The sequence below is a fragment of the Anopheles stephensi genome, chromosome 3 (genome assembly GCF_013141755.1).
Source record: "Anopheles stephensi strain Indian chromosome 3, UCI_ANSTEP_V1.0, whole genome shotgun sequence".
Taxonomy (NCBI): domain Eukaryota; kingdom Metazoa; phylum Arthropoda; class Insecta; order Diptera; family Culicidae; genus Anopheles; species Anopheles stephensi.
The window spans coordinates 3,384,451-3,404,778 of NC_050203.1; the positions used below are offsets into that span (position 1 = coordinate 3,384,451).

At 46.4% G+C, this 20,328-nt stretch overlaps 1 protein-coding gene across 2 annotated transcripts in view; it reads right to left on the reverse strand.

Moving 5' to 3' along the window:
* The window catches only part of LOC118509952 (glucose transporter type 1), a 166,133-nt gene extending 157,915 nt beyond the window's left edge, over window positions 1-8,218 (reverse strand). Inside the window, exons 1-2 of one of the 2 annotated variants that reach the window (XM_036051292.1) lie at window positions 8,170-8,218; window positions 7,694-7,705 (exon numbers count right to left, since the gene is read on the reverse strand). The gene's annotated coding sequence lies outside the window, so the exon portion shown is untranslated. Of the gene's footprint in view, window positions 1-7,511; window positions 7,651-7,693; window positions 7,706-8,169 lie in introns of those variants that run through there. The other variant, XM_036051293.1, reaches the window with a different exon arrangement.
* Window positions 8,219-20,328: the final 12,110 nt, after the last annotated feature.

The window sequence follows — 20,328 nt, forward strand, 5'->3', positions numbered from 1 at the left end:
TAGAAGTGCCCTCTCGAACAGCAACACAAGCCCACTGGAAGCAAGGAATTATTCTTCAAACTACACAAGAGTAGTATTATTTTAAACTAAATTCTAACGAAACATATGAATTTAAGGGTCACAAATCCCCATTAAAAGATCTTCATCCGGAAACAAAGGATTCCTGGTTCGGTCTGGACTAAATAAACTCCAGCTCGGTAGCTCCTTCGTGCAATTATCTCCGTGAAACACTTTCAAACCGATTAGATTTACTGTTTTGTTCATCTTTTCTTCATAAACTCCACTTACACGGGGTACGGGGTTTCTCTAAACACACACACACACACACACACACAAACCGTCGTGATTTCCCATCCGTTATCCCTTGCCAAGGTACCAAGGATATCAGCATGACATATCTTCAAACATATCATACCCACCCAGCAGCAGCTCGCCCCATTTCTGATCATATCGGAAGGTTAATACTTCGTACGAATCCTTAATCACAAAAGTATACCGTCGGATATGGGTGTGTATGTGTGTGTATGGGTGTGTGTGTACGTATGATGCCAGCAGAGTGATACGCTTCAGTAAATGGGTGAGATTTCTTTCTCGGGTGAAATAAAGCATGAAAGAACCAGTTTGGCACAGGGATCACTTTCTTCCGAGAAAAAAGGATACGGTGCGATATGCCTGCTTCAAGAGCTACAGGGTTGTAATATAGTATTTTAAAGCGGGTTATTTTTACTAAAAACGGTTCCATTTCAAGCTTACCGATATGCTCAATCTTTTCTGGCCTTGAGATGAGAGGTTCGAGAAAAAAGATGTCTGGTAGCCGATTCTAATTTTGAGATGCTCCTCAGTTTACTTTAGCTCTTCTTGGTGTGAAAAGTAAAACATTATACTGTGTTATGTAAATTGCATAACTTTAGGCGACTTCAGCTGAACAATAGTCGCAAATAACCGTATTTAAGCGCATACAATCGCAGATTGAACGGGACCATTTATGGCCTTTCTACCTCGCAAAACCAAAACGAGGACGCTTTTTGATGTCCACCATGTGACACTGTTCCCGACTATCGCTCCTCCATTACTGTACCGATCTGCGGTTACTCGATAATGGCGTAAAATTGTCATGCTTTTTAGGATTATCGCGCTTAGATAAACGGTCTAATCGAGCGGCTAACATGCCACAAAACTCTCCCGCACATCTGCACCTTGCATGCCTTTGTGTGTGTGGGTGACAGAAAATGGACATCCAATACGCAAAAAGAAGGAGAGGTCCTTTGAACCAATGTCCCTTTATCCGCTCAATTTGTGGGGCTCACTCACTTGCTCTCGTGCGCATTCAGCGTGTGTGTGTGTGTGTGTCTCGGTAATTTCGGATTTGGTCAATTTGGTGGAAAATTTTCGGCCAAATGGAATAGTATCGTCCGGTTGGTCACATACTGGCCACACCAAAGCACGCTTCCGTGTACGCCGGTGGAAGCTTTTTGTGCGCGGGCGTGTGTGTGTGTGTGAGTGTTTGTGCGACACAAACAAGTTACAACAAGTTCCGCATCACTAAGCACGAACACGCATTCACACAAACGTACCGAGTGATGATGGGGCTCTAGTGAACGGAACCACATCACAAGCGATAGCTAGCGTTTAGGTCAACCTATCAATCAGGATTAGGAACTCGTCTTTCCCCCAGCTCCCAACCGTTCCCGGAAATGGGGTTTCCTTACCTGTCCCTTTCCCTGGACCCATTCCCATTCTCCCTCTCCACAATAGCGAAAGGTCTAATTGCAAAGGTGTGAAGTTTTGCTGCTCATATTGGCTGTTATTTGTACTACGGAAGAGTAGCACGGAGCAGCAAAAGACGAACCGAGTCGACAGAAAGCACCACCCGGCCACAAAAAGGGGTCGGGACTGGAATGGTGAGGTTGAGGATTTTTGAAGTTATTTATCGTCGTCAAGCTCTCGCTCCCTCCCTCTCTCTCTCTCTAGACTAAGCTCACCTCGGGTAAGGTTATTTGCCACCGAAAGCACACCGGGATTAGAACCGGGGAAAAAGCCGCCCGGATCAATGCCGAACAAATGTGACCCATTAGCCGAGGGTTTGGTGTGGTCGGTGCAAAAGCAACAACAAAAAATGGCCACTCATAAATGTGACCACTGGACAGGTGACTAATTTGAACCATTTACGGATATTCCTAATCCTTTTGCTGGATTAATTGAACGCATTCAGCCGCCGTACAATAGGTTCTGGTTAATGAGCGCGATTGAGAGTAGGGGTTTTTACTGTGTATGGGGTTTTGGAACTCAGGGTGACATGGCGTTGTGTTTTTGGGTGGGACACGACCACAGCTGATTAATTTGATTTAAGTTTTTTTTTTGCTGCTACTAAGCTACTGATTCCATATTAATAGCAGCAAAGAACAGCTTTAAAGCGACTCTTACATTCAAATGCGCCTAAACGTATGCATTCCGCATGACATACAGCCGACAAGCGTAATATTTTCATTCCACAACGTCTTTAACATACTTTTCCAACCGTTCCTTAATTGAAATTTAATTCTTTATGCATACAAGCACATTATCTACTATCATCCAAACAGTTCCCATTCTTGTGTATCCACTACGTCATTCTGGAGACGATCGTCTAATTTCCTGTATCTCTTGTTCGCATGTCACAAAAAGGACTCGGGCCTGATGTGCCGTCGCACTTCGGGTTTTGTGTGCGGACAGTTCCGTGTCTCATCACACCGTTGTCACGGTACACTGACCACCATTACACGGTGTGACAGGTAGAGCGAGGACACATTCAATACACGGTGCGCGACCCCTTACTGAGCTGGGTTTGTCAAAATAAAAAGGGGCCACCCTTACCTGAACGCTACCAACCGTCTTTCCCGGGCGTGATCCCTGTGCAAAAAAGGTTTCCTTCTTTCTCAGTACGTACATCGCCAACGACAACCACTGTGTGGTAACTTTCACGTGACCAAGGTCCGTCGTGTCGTGACCAAGCGAACGAGAGGCGGCAAGGAAAAAAGGCACCAAAACAAATGGCACAAATGTAGCGCCACGGGTTGCTCTGGTGTGTGTGTGTCCCTGGGTAACTGGGACACGCTAATTCGTGCACCACAGCGTGAGGTTTGTTAATTTTCCAGCTCGCTCGGGATGATGGCGGCGTTCGTTTGGCGCTGTTTTTTTTTCCTCTCGGTCATTCACTCCCTTCCTTACGCCACACATTTACTTGCGTCCATTTTAATTTTGGGTCCCGAAAAAAGGCGCCACCCACCCAAGCGTACGGGTCTTATTGGAAGTCTCGTAATCGTGACTGAAATTGCTCAACCTTTCTCAAGTTTTTGCTATATTTTTCGGGTTTTCTCGAATGGAACCGCTCGGAAAGGGTCAGTGAGTTTATAAAAATATATTTGCTTTTGCCTGCGCGTCTCCTGCGTTGGGTGATTGAGGTATGAGCTTTGAAATGTGAAAAAAACACGGGTGACAGGAGTAAAGTCCTGTCGCAACCGTGCCGAAACGAGGTAGCTTAATAAATAGGGGTAGCAAGTCTGGGCACACATACACCTAAATACGCAATCTGGTCAACGAAACATGCCACGAAACGAACTGCTTGATTCGTCGGTTCGTTGGTCAGTCAGCCTGGCAGCACCACGTGTTGTCACCCGTCAGCAAGTTGTCAGTTGTGGATTTTTTTGCTGTTGGTTTGTTACCCCGCATAAACCTCACCGAGTGCTTAACACACTCGCGCTCTGCACTAGTGAGGACATATTAATGAATGTGATGTTAACTCGCGATTTCAGCAAAAATCGTCCCACGCATCCTCCCAGCGGTGCACGTGTCCGCGTGGGAATGTAGAAGCTAGGGGAAAATGTGGCGGAAAGAGTGGCATGGAATGGTGAGCTGCGTAAATTGTCACATTATCGTCAGCGAACCGTGTGAACATCAGCGTCATCATCATCATCATCATCATCGTCATGGCCGCCGTATTAACGTTATCACCATTCGTCACCTCATCGATGGAGACGCCTGGTGCCTCACGCCTAAACGGACGTTCCAAAACACACACACATAAAAGGACGCAGCAAATCGGCCACCGGAAGAGTGTGACGACGACGTCATCAACGAGGCTACCGCAGCCCGTTAGAGAGGTCAGCCTGGCCGGCTGTGTTCTAGGAAGCGAGCCTGTTCTCGCTTTTTTTGCTTTATTTTATTTTATTTGCATGTAACACGTTCCGAAGGGCGAGCTTTCCCGACCGTGCCAAAGGGTGACACACAGGACTGGAGTCCAGTTTTATATAAATATTACTTTCCATTTCTGGAAGCCCAGGAGCTCTTCGCTCGCCCTTTTCATCCTCCCCCGATCGCTTCCTTTGCACCTCGGGCAACATGTTACACCGTCCGCTGGTCGTGGTCGGGCAGACGTCATCGGTATAATAAAAATAAAACATACAAAAAAAAACCATCCCTGGTCCCCGTTTTTAGAACCGGACACACTCACGTGCACCACGTGCTTTTGCAAAAGTGGATAAAGGATAAAAGACCAGTTCCGGGAATGTCGGCAGAGGCGACCCGTCACCGCCATAGCAACTGGACGAATGGTGAATCGGTAACACGGCCCGGTAGCTCTTTTTTCTGTTTCGTGTCTCTGAGGAGGTTATGGATACCGGTTTCCTTTTTTTTGGGGGGGCTCACAATTTTACCAGTACTATTCATAGCTTTCCCTTTGGTCGTTAGCGGAAATGATACGAGACAGCACGGGAATGTTAAATTAAACTCTTCTGCTTCGGCTGCCGTGCGTGTGCCATCGTGCTTGAAATGAAAAAAATAGTTTTTTTTAACACAGCTTTCGTGCATACATTAATGAGTTAGAATTTTATTAAAATTCTATTCATTGCTTGTGGTTATATTCCGCGAAAAAAAAATTCTGCTTCATTATGAGCTTTACAATACGGGGGTTTCTTTCTCTCTCTCTCTCTCTCTCTCTCTCTCTCTCTCTTTCTCTCTCTCTCTCTCTCTGTTGATATGTCGTTTTCAAGCTTTGTAGTTAGGAATGTTTTGAATATAATAATTACTGCTGATTTTTTTCCCCTTCTATCATCAGTTCATCAGACAAAACAGGGAGTAAAAGAAACCTCTCATTAGTTTGGTGCGTCATTAATTTACTCCCGTCCATGCTTATGCTCTTCCGGCTGCAAGGATAAAATATTCTTTACAACCCACCACCGTCCGGACCATCGGAGCTTGCGGATCATTAAAGCACACGTCCAGCATTAACGAGCCCGGAAGAAAGGGGGTTCAACGCGCGCGGCTCTAAAGCGGGTCCACAAAATTTCATCAAGCTTGCAAGCTTGCATTCCTGGCATTATTGCTATTCGTCCGGCCCCTTGGAGCGGTGGCCGCCTGGCTGCCATTGGGCTGGCACGGGCATTGCATTCTAATTATTATAATTAGCGTCGGTGAAAAATATGGACCCGAAGCTTGCAAACTAATGCTCGTGTGGCTGCTGCTGCTGCTGCTGGTGCTGCTCATCTCGTTCGGGGTCAGTGCAGGCGAGCGAGCTAATAAATCCTAACGAGCGCCATCCAAACGAGCGCACTGATGCACTGAATATTGAACCTGAATTCTAACATCCCCGGTTGGCTTACGGCAGGCCAACAATATCCCTACGCGAGCGTGTGCTTAGTGTTCAATTTAAAAACGGGAACATCGAGCAGCGCTCCCCCCCAGAAGAGGCACACGACACGCTTCGGCTAGTTTCATGTTACCCTTTCGTAGCTTTTTTCCTTCTCCGCCCTTTTATTCGGTAGCCCTTGTCTGCACGAGACGAACAAACAGCAAACAGCCAACAACTCCCGCACAAAGGTACGATTTGGACATAGCGTCAGCACATTGCATTAAATGCGGGACGCTTTGGAATCGTTGGGTTGGGAATTAGCGAATGCTTTGTGTTGCACTCGATTAATCCAGATGCGTCCAGTTGGCATCATAGCTCGATTATTAGATTTTATTCGAATGGTTCGCGGTGGTTCGCATTTTGATCAAAACGCGTAAAGTTAATCCAACGACCAGTTTCAATTCTAAAGCTCTCGCACGGTTGGGGTGGTTTGGGTGCGCACAGAACAATAGCATTAGAACGCGTTGCCAATAATGTGCCTAATGTTGCATGTTCAGGCTCCAAAACGTGAATCCCTGTTCATTAGTTCTATTGCGATATGGATCTGATCAAGTGCCACAGAAGGATAGAAGCTATTACATGTGGATGTCTGAAGCTGAAGCTTTGTAAGTTTTAACATTTTAATTGCTTAGAATTGTTGAAAAAGGTACTTTGCAGTAGAATACACACTCTCAAGATACAATATTAATAATTAGACTTTTGGATTGCATACTTTCAGGGGTATTTGCAAGCGTTGTATTTAAAAGAGCCTAAAGTTATGCAATTGTGATAGCTTTTATATTCGTTCCCTTAAACTTTTCGCTCTAAAGCACATTTTATTCTGACAACACCAATGTAGGTATCCTTTTTAAACAAACTTGATTCAGATATTCTTCTTCTTCTTTGGCACTACAACCTCGAGAGGTCTCGGCCTGCCATTTCTGGCCTTGAGTACGGAGAGGGGGTATGATTCAGATATTACCATACGTTATAATGTAGCTTGCCTGGAGACACCAACCACCTCACATTACTAAAACTCTTCCAAGACGAGGGCGTTTTCGAAAGAACCATTTCATTCCAATAATCGCCCCATTCTGCGGACATTTCTCACATTACAAAACTGCTTTGAAAATCAAACTCCCGGGCATAGATTACGAGAGAGGAAAAGAAACTTTTCCCCAAACTGCTCTGCCATAGATATTGCCAAAAAAACGCCACCAAGCAAGGCTGCTACAATCGCAACTAGTGCACAGGGGTACTAACACACACCCGACCAAACTTCCCAAGAAACCTGCAACTTTCGGCAAGCCTGCAAAAGGCACTCCAAAATAAAACACCTGCAAAACTTGCCTTACCTTCTCGTTTTGTGCCGCTGGCGATCGGCCGATCATGCTGTTAGTGAACGGCGGAGCGTATGCGCGTCCCGTTTTTATTTCTACGCTCTCACCACACTTGCCTCGAGGGCACCTGGAGACGGCACCACGCTGTTCACTTGCTGCTGGACGTGTACGTGTGTGTACGCTAGCCACCTGCCTGGGAGTCTGCGGACGTTGGAAGTCCTTTTTTTCTACCCACACACACACACACCCAAAGTGTCCTGGCAGACACACATCAGGCACACGTACCGACACTGAGGTGAGCTAACGATTTTTGTTCCACTGTCCACGAAGCTCGAAAGTATGTTCTGCAGACTTTGCCTCTTTTTTGTTATTTGCACTTTCCGTTTGGTCTTCCAGTCTCATCGACAAACACACACCTAAGTTCCACAGTCCATTATGTAAGGTTAGTTTTTCAAGTCACAATAGTTAAAAAGTTCTTAAAACAACATCAATACTTCTCTTGGCACATAGCGGACGTACTGACTCACATTCTATGATTCTTTTCTTTATCACACACACACTTTTCACACCAACCCACTACTGGCACACACATTCGTTCAAAGTTATGCCACTAAAAAGCGAAACAAACAAAAAAACACAAACCTCCGCACACTGATTTAGAAAATTCACCAAACACTCGATAAAAACTCATTACCAATCAATAATATACCTTCACAACGAGCTGTGGAAATGTGGAAGAAGGAAGAGAATGAGGACGTGAGGGGCCAAGATGAAAAATAAATAAACCCAACGAACTACACACCACTCGTATCACACACAAGCACACACACACACAGTCACTGCTCAAGCTCCATTACTAGCGTTCCCTGCTCCGTTAGGTATTGTTTTAGCTCAAATTAAATCGATTCGGCCCCGGCCGTTCAGTAATGTTTAAATATTCAGCCTGTTCGCGTTTTGCTTTACTTCAACTTCATGTTCCCGCCTCTCCGTGTCCGTGTGCGGAGTGTTTGAATGGGGTGGTTGGATCCATGTGTACGTGTGTGTATTGGCCTACAACACATATCTGCAGTCCGCAGAGTGTGTGGCTTTGGCCTTCTTTCCCTTTCTGTTTCGCCTGTTCGACAATCGAAGGCCCAGTGGCCTTCTAACCGACCGGCCGACCAACCAACCAACTAGCTAACTAACCAAACCAGCGCCAGCCAAGTTAGTCCCCGTCCGTGTTACGCGTGTGGAGTGAGTGTGTGTTTTGTTGGTCCTGGCAGCGAAAGCACTGACCCACGGTTATCCTATCGCATCGGTTCGCTGCTGCTACTTTCCCACGTAAGCATCCCAACCAAGCATCCGAGCTCGCGACGGCACTCATGAGTGGTCCTCGGTGCACGACACCGCCTGTGAGTGGCTCGGGTTCCGGCAAAGCACGATTATTCTGCAGCGACAACAAAACGGCTTCTTCCAAACGGAACGGCCTCCGCACGTCCGGATACAACCCGAACAGTCACGTTCGGGCGTATGTAACGGATGCTTCAACGCTGAGAGCCCTGTCTCACACACAGCCACACCAGAGTGAGATGTCCTCCAATCTCAGTAAACGGCACGGGCACGGTCTCACTCTCGCCACTGCTCACGGTTCTCCGCAGCTCTCGCGGTGTCCGGTGGCCCGTTATCCTTTGCACGAGCAGCGCCAGTAAGTCTCTCGTCTCCCGTCGGTTCGGCTGTTCTTGCTGGACGGATGCTCCACGCGTCCCCACCCGAGCGGCCGAACCGATAGATCTGTCCTCATCCTAACCACGAATACGTCACCTCTCACCGGGGAGGACGGGGAGACCGGGGAGAACTACCACCAACACCAACACCAACAACAGTAGCAACAGCAGTACCAGTACTTTATCGATATTTTTGGGGCTGCGTCAAGGATCAAACAGAATGCCAAACAGCATGCATCAAGGATTACGGTGCAGCTTCGGTCGGACCTTTGCTTTGCTGCTCAAGAGTTTATCGCTTTAGCCCCCATTAAGCAGCCGTTCCAGTTTAAGGAGTCTCTTTTGACCGTTCACTCTTGGGAGCACGTATTGCGGACCACTGCAGATGACCGCACGTTGTGATACACCCTTGTCGCCCGATTCACACCTGACACGCGTGACATCGACGCTACGCGATACCCGCATTCTATTACCTTCTGCAAGGCTTCGACATCCGAGGTGGGTTTTCGTGACCTACCACCAGCCAATCCTATGCCCTGAGTTTGTTGATTTGCCGATAAACTATTTAACTGTTTTAACGTCACGCTTATTTCCACACAAATTAAAAACTTTCACGAAGCCCAGTGGGACTTTTACTGGAAGGCAAAGATTTCCAAACACAAAAACACACAGCACGAGGAACCGGAGGATAAAACCACACACAAAACACACATCGCCGAATACGCCGAACAACAATGTCCCTGGTGTTGCTGCTTCTGCTGCTGCTGCTGCTGCTTCTTGCGCCTTGCTGGTTTGGTGCGGAACCGCCCTAAAACATCACTGCTGGGCAATAATGCTCCCAAAAACCTTCTCACAACGGTGCGGTTGTTTGTGTGCGTGCTTTTGGTGCTCACACCATCGAAGAGAGAGAGAGAGACACACATAGGAAAACAGGACGTGCAGAGGAACTCCTTGCCAGGGATAGTGATGATGGTGCTGGTGGTCATGAGAGAGCGTGCGAGAGTTGATTCAAAGAAATTGAAAGAGGAAATGAATGAGCATCGGACCACTCGGGGTGGGCAAAAACCGTATGTTTGTCAGTTTCGGAAACACTCACGAAACGGAAGTCGAGGAACTGGTGGCATGCTGGCAAAAGGAACAGGAAAGGCTCGTGCGATGCTTTCCTGTAGAAGGTGTAGAGGACTAGAGAAGTTGCGATAAGAGAAAACTAAACCCGATTCAATGGAGCACAGCATGGAATCTTCGTGTTGAACAAGGAATGAGGCTTCCAAGGATATTCCACAGAAGATTCTTTGGAAACTCTGATTGGAGAAAATACCGGTTACGATAGTGGACTTCACACCAGCAAGAGTTCTAAGTTCTCAAGGGAATAAGGACAGTAGGGCAATTCTAAACACTCCCTTCCTTCGGAGCCTTAGAACACACAAAACACGCCCGTTCGCCAGCCAATCGATATGCCCTGCGCCTCACTCGTCCAAAGTCCTCTGTGGCTCCAACAGAACCACAATCTTTCTGCAAGGCTTTCTCTCCAACAGTCATGCACTGTTCCCGGTGTTGGCCTATAATATTTTCCTCATATTTTCATCAAATTCGCGTAATAATTTTGCCACATTGGATGCGCGCCACCAATACAGGCGCCACTGCAGCAGGGTGGCTCCACCGCAATACACTCACACACCCGACATACGCAGGCTCACCCATACACACACACAAACACTCCTGAGGCAGCAGTAGAGATCAATATCGTCCTGCAGCAGAGCCCACTCGGGATGACACGGGGAACACACACGGGATGACACGAGTTGAGAGTTGTTGAACGGCTTTTTCTTTTCTTCTTTCCCCGAGTGTACACTTCCCAGAATTATGGTGACATTTTACACCTCTTTACTACCCGTCAACCAAAACACAAGCAGGATTTTCTTACATTTTCCTCTGCGCTCACCGTATCATCAAACATTCATCCAGCAGGTTCCCCCGCACGGTCGCTCTTTTCACTTGGTTGTGCACACACTGACAACCCCACCTTGGGTGGCCACCTCGCCAACAAATGGCCGACCGCGCCGTGTCTTGCCTCACTGTAGCGTACACACGTTGCGGCCACAGAAAACGGCGAAGATAAGGATGAAGGAATGGGCGAACGTTAGTAGACGGCGCGCACACACATAGAAACACAGACACGCACACACACACACACACACAGAGCGACGGGGGAAGGAGGTACACACACTCCAGAGCGCGGGGAGCGTGGTGTCTCCTTTGACGGTACGACGTCACGTCCTTCACGTGCGGGATGGCAGAATACAACTGAACTGGCGCTGGCTTTGGCTGCTGCTCGAAGGATTCCTGCGTTGGAATCGCGTTTCGGGTGCTCTGCACTGGAGCACGGAACAGCATTAGCAGATGAGAGCGAGAGCGAGCGGGCGAGAGAGAACGTGAGAGCGAATGCTGCTGGATGGATGGAGGCGCCTGGTTGGTGAGTGTGTTGGAAAATGAGTTACTTTTTGGCGGAGGCTGAGGATGTTTTGTAGTAGCACGGGTCGCGCTACGGTTCGCTGGTATTGGTGGCAACGTGCTTGCTCTGTGTGTTTGAATGTCAAATCGATTTGACAGGAGGGCGAAAAAGCACTGGAGAACTGTCAAATTTTCGCCCGAAGCAGAAAAAAGCGAGTGGGTTGAAATGATGCATAACTTAAAGAAACCGTTTGAAGTTAACCTGCTTTCGTTTTATACAATTTTGAAAAACAGTATGATTGTGGACTTGTATAATGCATATGGCATTTTTCTAAACTATTACGCATTTTACATACTTTTAGGCGTATTCATCAACGGCTAAAATGTATTTAATACAGCCTCCTTGAATTGTAAATTGCATTCTTTTGGACATTATTCTGATTGGTGCTAAAACATTATCATATTATTACTTCCAATAAACCTTTTCCTCTTATGGAGCTCTTATGATCAGTTACACTAACTGTAAAAACATGAACACGATGAGAAGCAACGACTTTGTCTTCGGCATTCCTTAACGAGACACAGAAACGTTTATCCTTAACTTTTGTACTCTTTAATCACACCGCATTAACCGCCGATAATTAGATTAAAACTTCAAATCCACTACTTAACACTCGCATCAACTTCACGAAAACCCCAAATTGTACAAATAATGTCCCCTTTCCCGCTTATCACCCTTTACCTCAAGCCTCTCCCATTGGTCGGAACAATCCAATCCTTACTATTCAAATAATCAACCCACATCAAGTTGCAATGCTCACTAGTCCTTATTCGTCCTTCCATTCGATCCCTCGCACACACACGCACACACTTCCAGAAACGAAACTCCAGTCTACAATCCGCCTAACCTTCCGACCTGCCTGCCCCGTTTCCCTCTCTCCGCTAGACAAATAAGCGTTGACCCAAACTGTGCTAGCCGACGAGATGCCAACAAACGTCACCAGGACCACCGAGGGACCGTCGGGAAAAGTTAAAGTTCACATAACATAATCCTATTAATAGCTTCCTAGTGCTGCCAGTAGAAACAAACGGCACCAACTACAACCACACTATCGCTGCTAATACTTGCCATTGTGAACCGTCCGGCCGGACCGACACACGCAACGCAGCCCGGATCGAACCGGAAGGCATGGGCAGGAGCGCACACAACAGCATTAAATGAAAAGTTTGGCGTAGAAAAGCACAAAACCGTTTGAGAATTGGTCGTACGATTTCCCACCGCGCACCGGAACCCGTCTCCCGAGGGAAAGTGCTTTGATTGTCTCGAGCCCTCGACTGGAGTGCAGTGGAAACCTCGGGAAAACAAAACCCGCCGGATGGATGAAGCTCGGGAAGTTTTGTGGGCCTTTAGACACTCGCCCTCCCGTCGTCTTTTCGTCATCTGTTCGCCCAAGGGAAACAAAGTCACTCTCTGTGTTTGCGACAAACTTTCCTCTTTTTTGTTTTTGTTCTCTCTCGCTCGCTCTCTCTCTTCCTGTTTCACATCATTCCCTAGGGTCACAGCGGACATGCAACCCGTTTGCAAGGACTTTGTCCAAAAAGTTCGCTTAATAATACCACACGGAGCTTAACCGCCTCGGTCGGCTCCATTTGCTTATGGTCGACGCAGAAGGAACCCGCTTCGGAGGAAGTTTTCAGTTTCGGCTGTAGGCTTGGCGAATAGTGAGGTTGTTGTTCCTTGGGAAAGTTCTTCACGGCTAATTTATTGGTAGCGGCTGCTTGCAGAAAGGCCGCAACTCATGCACACCAATTGTCCATCATTCTCAGATAAAATTCACAGTTACTTGTGCCCGAGAAGACATACGTTAACATGTAAAATAAATTTAATGAAATAACCTAAAAGCATGCAACCCACTCATCAAACCGTCGTGTTTTCCCCTCTATAAAAGCTAATCGCTATCTTTGCTTTAGAAGCCTAAAAGTATGCAATCTGCTACCATAGTTTTTTTACATACTTGTTGCTGCCCTAATCCACGTCCTCCATTAATCTAAATGTATTTAAATAAAGAATGACACCATTACACAAAAGGATATGCTTCCCGCTACCTTACACCTCCCAATAACCCTCACACATCACGGCAGACCGATAGGTTAAATCAATACCGATAAGAAAATCGTTCTCAGAATACCTCAACGTTCGATAAATCACTCATAGTGCGGAACCTCTTCCATCGCACCGACAGTCTGTGTTCAGCGTTTTCCAGCTGGAAACAATCCCTGGATCTTAAGGAAACAAAATCAAGCAAAAAAAACACAGAGCAGATTATATGACCGAGAGCCGAGAGCGTACATCCCAGGCCATCGGTCGACGTAAAAACACGCATCCATTTGGATTAAATTTTATAGCTTTACGATTATTAAGCAAAGCCATGCCCTCCCCGAGCAGGAGCTGGGCGGCTGCTGATGCTGATCAGGAGCCGAAGTGGATGCAGTCGTAAATATTGCTCCGATAGCGGTGCTTTCGGTGCAAATCTTACATTCAGCTTCTACCATCGGCCGATGATGGTTAAGGGATGAAGCCTTAGCCCTGCACTACCCAACCCAACCCGAACAGTGCCCAGGCCATTTGGAGCTCGTAAAACCTGTGATACGCTAGAAACAAGCCGCTTTCTTGTTCGGGCGAAAGTCCTTGTGTGTGTGTGTTTCAAGGGGAAAGGGATGTGTTGAGTGGTTCTCATTGAGTATTTTATGAGGTACGGTATCATCCATGCCAGACGCCCGATAACGACGTGCCAATGCTGAGGCAGCTTTAAATCGTTAGCGGGAAAATTCTTAGTGCTGTAGTTGTGTCAGCAACCAGTAAGCGATGTTTAAAAACAAATTTTATTTTTAGGTTCAAGAAGCTAAAATGGTTAAAGCAATGGAAATACAACTAGCAAGTATAGAAGTTATATACCTAACACCATGCAAGATAAAGATATTATATATAAAAAAAATACTCTATGAAACAAATTAAACTGCGCCTAATATTATGCAACCTAATTTTTAAACCATAAGAATAAATTAGCACCAATATTGCATTCCTTCAGGCGTATTTAACCAATTACTCAATCTAAGATATTTTCTAATTAAGATTTTAAAAAGAGATTTTATTCAACAACAAAAATAACCTTTTCATCACATCGTCTGAAAAAATCATCAGGTTCAATGCCGAACTCATTAAAGATAATCTACATCTTCAGCCGTCCCGTAAGAAGCAAACTTGGCCAGAAGAAATTCATCTTCATCCATCTTGCTTTTCTCTCTTCTATCTTCAACTCCTTCTCACAGCTCAACCAACGTTCAAGATCAAGAACAACTTGTTGGATGCCATAAATTTGGCCGGAATTATCTTTTCTCTTTCTTCGCACACGCCACGTGCATCATTTCACGCCCGAGTACACCTTCTTGACGGAAGATGAGTTTATCGGATGCATCGCTCTGCTCGCATGGATCTCCAACGGACCTAAGATGATGTCAACTGGTCATCTTCCCTCTTGTTTGTTACATCTTGCCCTCGCATGTTGAAGAACCCTCAGAAAGTATCTTTTTTGTTGGGTATAATTTTGGGAGAATTCTAATGAAACAGATGGGAGCAACAAAAGTGATTGCTCGATCGTTCAGCTGGCACAGATTGCCACCATTTTACGATCTGCTAATTGTGATTCGCTACAATATGACTTTCCTAGACTGGACGCACGGCCGAAATGGGACCATTTATTGCCAGTACGCCGACAGACATGAGCTGTTGTTCTCTCACTCGCTTTAAAGTGTATTTCAAAGCCGAGTCAGCATTGGAAAGGCCTTACCAAGAATACAAGAGGTTCTGTGGGGGGTAAAATTGCCAGTAAACCTACCAGATATTTTCATGGGGATCGCCCCTCTGCACGATCCCTTTTTTGCTTATGATATAGTCCCTATTCATGATCAATTGCCATCGGTAATGCTGTCCGTTTGCTCTTGAAAATGCATTTGAAAAGCTTTAAAACAGCGAATAGTTTTGGCTCGCTGCCCTACGAGGAACGTGCACCAACGCACATTGAAGTGGTGCTGGTTTTTCATCGTTAATTTTTTGCCCATATCATCCCTTGACCAACTGCTAAACTACGTTGTAAAGCCAGTTTCTTGATAGGGTCGGTAGGAATAGAAAAAGGTAGGAAGCAAAAGATAAGACGATCAAGTAAACCCGACTGCCGTCCCCATAGCAACCATGCATGTAACAACCCTGTCAAAACCTGCTAAAGAGTGATTCACATCACGCACGAATCACACACGCACAGGGCGCCCAAGTGTGACGACGTCTAATTTTCCCCGCCCTCAAACGTCAAGTTCAGCGACTTTTCATCTCGAGCGTAAAAAGGCGAACTGGGACCATCCGTACCGAACAGCGTCAGCAAGTCTCAAACGGCAGGTAAAATAAAACAAAAACAATCATAAAAAACAAATCAACACGGCAGACAAGTCGCGATGTCTTGTCCACTTTCAGAAAACGGGGGGGACGCTGTATAAAAATTATGGCCTTTTCTTCTTGCCTTCTTTTTCGTTTGTGAATGAAAAATGAAACCCCCTGTGTAATCGTCACCGTAGCGAGTGACCGCAGAAAGCCGACGATCGTACGGGCCACCGATCGGTTATAAATAGTAACGCTCATCCTCTACCAACTCTTTATGATTTATGCGTCCTGAACCGTTTCCGAGAAGCGATAAACGCGATTGCTTGGGCCGCCAGCGCATAGGGATTTGTCCACGTCTGGAACGCTGGTACGTCGTGGTGGTCGAACGAGGTTAGGTTGTGACTGGAGAAATGAGTATTTTGGAAACTGCCGAACGCGGAAACCTTTCAGCACGTTCTGACGATCCCATTGGGACGATCGTCAAGTGGTTCGGTCTCGCAAGACTCAACGGCACAGGAAAGCAGGTGAAGATCACAACAGTTGTTGATTTATACCAGACAACAACAATATGAGCGCAAGGTTTGTTGTTGTTGCTTGATAATTTCAAACCTTGGGTTCTACTAGCTCAGAGAGAACCCGGCAGACATGGCTTATTAATAGAGAATATAAAAAAATGTTATATAGCTAAGCAGACTACAAAATTGCATACTTTTAGGCGTCGCTTATGAGAATAACGTTTGAAGCTAAAATAATCTCTCTCCCAATCTCTCCCAATAACTGTCTCCTGGGTAGAAACAAAACACACAGAAACCCCACACCGACTTACCGGACTGGTCAACCCCTGTCGATTGTTTGGGCAATAGATTACTATGTTTAATTGCTCTAGCTGCGATCGTGTCGATGCTTTGTTTTGCAAAGACCGTCTCTCTGGGGACCAATAGAAGATCAGCCAGCGATCGTGCTGCCTCACAGTAGACCGGCGATCAACCTTTTCCACTGGTTGGTAGGTGTTTAGCACAGTCTTTTGTCTAAATTTTCTCCTCCCCCCTCGCTCGGTCTCAGCCCACATTTAATGAACCAATAAATATTATGATTAACCGTAATGTACACAATGTAAATAAACGATGCTGGGCTGCCCCGAATGACCAATGCCCGCGTCTCCATGCATGTTGGTGTTACAGTCGCTTTCAAAAAGCGCGGCCAGAAACAACTGCGCGGATTATTTTAGAACGCTGGACACGCAGTACAATGCAGCATACGCGGCTAACAAACAGGCTAAAGTTAGACAAACAACACAAACGGACTGTATTCTGGCCGGTTCTCCCCACCCACTCGTAGGTGTGTAACATGAGCTGTGTGAGTTAAGGTAGGATTGAAGTAATAAACATTTGCGCTTCCACCTCCGACGACTAATTGTAGCTTCCAGTGTGGGTTGTCTGCGCCTGCGGTACACACCTGCTATCAATGTCACTGGTTTGGTGCGCCGGTTTGATACAAAGGCCTCTTTTCATCCGCTTCACATTGACCCATATCACCGTGTATGCCCCTGCCGGGTGCATTGCCGTCCGTATGCATACTGCACCGTCGAACGCAGGCACCGGTTTGTACCAGTTCATGCGAGTCTATTTTTATTTCTCCGACACTTTCTCCGACTGCCGACTGTGGCTAGCAGCCAGCGATGATGGAAATGTGTTCATTTTCCAATGAGTTTTCCAGCAAATAAAGCAATCCCGAGGGTCGTTAAGGAAATAATGCCAAGTCTTTGTGTATGGGGTAAGGATTCCTACCACATTTGGGACAGTTTTTTTCTGCAAAGATTCTATCAACACGTGGCACTTGAAACGACCCAGCGACCGAGAAACCTTGAGCACGCGAATCCATCCAAAACGAAGCACATTGAAGTGCATGGTTTCGCCGGATCACCGAGGTACTGGACGTGTTTTGCACTTGCAACTGTCATCTGTCAATCTTGTGCATGGGGGCCGATGCACAGAGTGGGAAATGAGATGATCTTCTGGAGGCTATCCTTTAGAATGTATTGGATGGAAGAAGATCATCCTTCCTTCCAGTTCTTTGTTCACTTTCAACAATATTGAGCATCAAGTAAAAAGAAATTTAATTTAAGGATGCACTAGATCGTGTGAAAACCTTTGCACCCACACCCACTGTAGCAGCAGCCAGTAGACAACCAATAACGCATCGCCTTCTTTCACTTGCCTCGTCACAAGTGGCGGGAAAATACTCATTACCGTACATCATTCAGCCGACGTACCAAAGCGACAACACGTGCGCCGCACAGCAGCAACAAGGCAAGGAAAACACAAAATTGTACGTCAACTTTGTTGCCTGCAAAGATGATCCCGCAAAGAGATGATCCCAAACTGGCCAGACGGAAGACAGAACCATCCCCAATCCCAGTCCGGGTTTTCTCTCCCCTTTTTTCTACGGGTGGAAAATTAATTTGCTATACGCTTCGTTTGTGCGTTCTCGGTGCACCGAGATGGTCATTGGATTGGTTTGGTGTCACGTTCAAGTACACCCGAAAAAAAGCCCCCCCTTTTCTGGTTTGGGGCGATTAACGTTTGCGATCTCGTCTCGAGAATCGGTCGTCTGTCGTGGCAGTGCATCGCGATTTATCTCACCCGGGGTGTTTTCTGTGGGGCTCGACCACTTCTTCTTCTCGTTCGAAAGCGCGTCACGAGTGCTTCTTGTTCTGCATTCCATTTTGCTTGTGTGCTTGCGCCTGTGGGAAATGACGATCCCATTATCATCGAGCAAATGACGTGCTATTCTTGATCTTCTCTTTCACCGTGCAGTTCATCCCGATCGCGATAATAAAACGACGGATTTCTAGCCGATTTTAAGCGATCGCGCCCTCTTTAACCTCGCCCCTCGGCACCTTCTCCCACCTTTGTTGATCAACAAACCCACCAACTCTCCCTCCCCCCTTGGTCTACCGATGAGCAACCTTCCTCTCCCAAGCCACACTCAGTTTAAATTGACATTGTCAACAAAAACAACAATCGGCCGTTGTTTTCGGCCGCCTCCTTCGGGGATGCGCGTGTGCGTACCTAAAGTTCTAGAAGCAGCAGTATTGCGTTTTCCCACTCGCAAGATTTACTATTCATTGATATTGTTTTTGAGTTTTGTTTGCTGTTTTTTTTCTCCTTTTTTTTGCTTCACAAACAAGCAAACAAATTAACCGTTGGGCCTTGATAATTGTGCTGCTTGACTTGGGCCTGTTGGCACTGCACAACACAGGAATGGGTCTGTTTTTTTTTTCATTTGCAAGAAGAAATGCGTCGCGTCGTAAAGATTTTAAGTGTAGGAATTTATGAATGCACTCGGTGGAAGTTGACATGGCCGGGTTAGATTTGAGGCAACTTTTATGGTTCTGACGTAAGGGTCGAGTAGGCAAACATTTAGACGGTGGAGTTTGTATTTTAAATATAGCACTCGAAGCGAGCGTATGAGCTATATGAAGTTTTGCCTATTTTGGTGGACTTCAAAACTATCAGAAACCACAAAATATTGTATTTTACCTGCCGCCGGATTGTCCCAGATAATATTTTACGACTCTTAAAAATGGAAGGAAATGTAAGAAATCGAAACTAATAAAAGGTTCAACTAATTGGAAGAGACAGAAAAATGAATACCTATAAGTAATTTTATTATTTCATGAGTCAGATTTAAAACCGGCCGTTTGGACTAAAAATTATTCTCAATCTCCTGATACAAAAATCGCAACCAATTTAATAATATTTTTTTATCTTCTTACTCTTGCCCATAGTTGCTTCGAATGTGTTTAGCAGCTCGATGCATGTTGTGCACACAAAAATTAACCTATAAAACCTCAAATGACATCACACTGCAGCACCCCGCCCGGTTGCTCTGTAATTTATTGATCGCGCTTCCCTTTTATATCCATTCATACACACACACAAAAAAAGATACGCGAAAAAAGAAATACTTTAATCTCGCTTTTCAACGACTTCTGGAAAGAACCCACAAGACGATGGACGACAGTTTGAGCACGATCATGCATCATCAATCTTATCCCTTAAGCCAACCGTCCAATCGGGGGAGGAGGGGGAGGTGGAGAGTTGGGAGGAAATGCGGTCGACACGACCGTGTTTACAATCGTTTGACCCTAACCCTCACCGTTTCCTTCGCACCCTCCGTCCATCGACCGCCGCATCAACCACCTGCACATCGATCGCAACAACGACTGCAACGCGGCAGGTCAAACAACTGCGTACGGGAACTGGCCGCCGCCGCCGTTGGTGCTTGGCGTTGCAGTGCTAATGACGGGCACGAGCGTGACCCACGACAGTTCGGTTCCATGAAGGTGGTGCTCGTGCACCAAGACACAGAGACATCGGGACAGTCGGTTTTCCACAGGTGGAAAACAGCTATAAGCAGCAAACTCGCAACACGATCGTTGTGTTTACCGTTCACGCATACATTCAAAGACGTCTCAAACTCACACACAACCACCAACGAGTGGGTGAAATGAGCGATGATGGTTGGTTTGAGGAAATGTTTGTCCCAATTTTCCTCCCCTCGCTAGGAAAATGCTGCTGCTTTCGGGGTCCGATTCTAGCTGCTGCAGTTTACACGCGCAATAAAGCGATCGTGTTGCGCGGCTCAACACAAACACACACACACACACCCGTAGAGAGATGGACGGGGAAGGGGAAAGTCAGGAGGTTCAGTCTCCATTTGAACAAGCTAATAAAAACGAACCGTACGGCCGTGGGC